At 45.8% G+C, this 1,084-nt stretch overlaps 1 long non-coding RNA gene across 2 annotated transcripts; it reads left to right on the top strand.

Moving 5' to 3' along the window:
- The first annotated feature begins 28 nt into the window (after positions 1–28).
- LOC111644166 (uncharacterized) lies at positions 29–1,084 on the top strand. 2 transcript variants are annotated; one of them, XR_002759776.2, is made up of 3 exons: positions 29–212; positions 747–873; positions 1,063–1,084. It is a non-coding gene; the product is annotated as an uncharacterized LOC111644166 (long non-coding RNA). The 2 variants fall into 2 exon arrangements; XR_015438565.1 differs by having other exon boundaries at positions 29–269.

Here is a 1,084-nt window from a genome sequence, read left to right as displayed (position 1 = left end):
AGTTTGGATTATTTTCTCCTTACTTGGCAGGTGTACTATTGTAGCTATGATGAAGTAGACGTACTGATCTGAGGATGTATGTGCAAATATTTTGAATCTCTCGTTGTTGATCAGAGGTGACGGCGGTGACGGTGGCGGATGTTCAGGCTGCAGAGGACAACGTCTTCACCACAACCGTCGCCACGTCAGGAAGCCTCCCTGAACACGTGCTGGTAGATCAGCAACACACACTGATGGTCACACCCACTGCATATGATCAGTGTCACTCTGTATGTACAGTCTGTGCCGTCAGATTAGATGAGAGCAATAATATGGTCAAAGTGAAGCCTTCATTGTTTTCATCCTGCTTCCAAAACCCTTTATAAGCAGCCTGTGCAGAGCTCAGCAGGAATAAGAAATACATGTTTTGATCATTTGTGCACATTAAATTACAAATTATTCATTTTTATCCTCACATTAATCATTCTTCAGCGTAATTCATGCTCCAGAATGCTGCAGGTGCACATCTGTAGACTTCTGATTTAGAGATCTGGCAACTTTTTAATTCCAATTTAATTTAATTATTTGATGTTGGTGTCTAACATGTCTTTAATCCACCTACAGGAGCCCGACAGGTCCAGTACAACCTCAGTCATTGTACTTCCTGTGCTCCCAACGCCCTCTGCTGTCAGACAGTTGAACCTCCTATACTACACCATCTTTGTGTTTATACTGTGTGTGTGTGTGTGTGTGTGTGTGTTTTACAGAGTGGGAGGACAACCCTCCAGCTGGGTGAAGGTCTCAGTACCCAGAAGGCCACTTTGATCGTGGTTCACACCGACGGCAGCATCGTGGAGGCAACTGGCCTCAAGTCTGCCACCGCCATTGCACCAGGTGTGTGTGTGTGTGTGTGTGTGTGTGTGTTACACTACTGAGAAGATCCTGCTGTCTCTGAGGCGTCCACATTGAACCAAGCTGTTAAATAACAACTATAAAAACCTGAACTTGAAGCACAGTGACGTCCACCACTCTCTCTGAGACCCATCTGTGTCTCTTTGTTTTGTCCTCCTGTGCGTCCCTTAGGTCAACAGACCACGCCCACCCC

The sequence above is a fragment of the Seriola lalandi genome, unplaced genomic scaffold, assembly GCF_002814215.2.
Source record: "Seriola lalandi dorsalis isolate HSWRI2012SDOR001 ecotype SW California unplaced genomic scaffold, Sedor1 jcf7180002011833, whole genome shotgun sequence".
Classification (NCBI taxonomy): Eukaryota; Metazoa; Chordata; class Actinopteri; order Carangiformes; family Carangidae; genus Seriola; species Seriola lalandi.
This window is presented reverse-complemented; position numbering and strand designations above follow the sequence as displayed.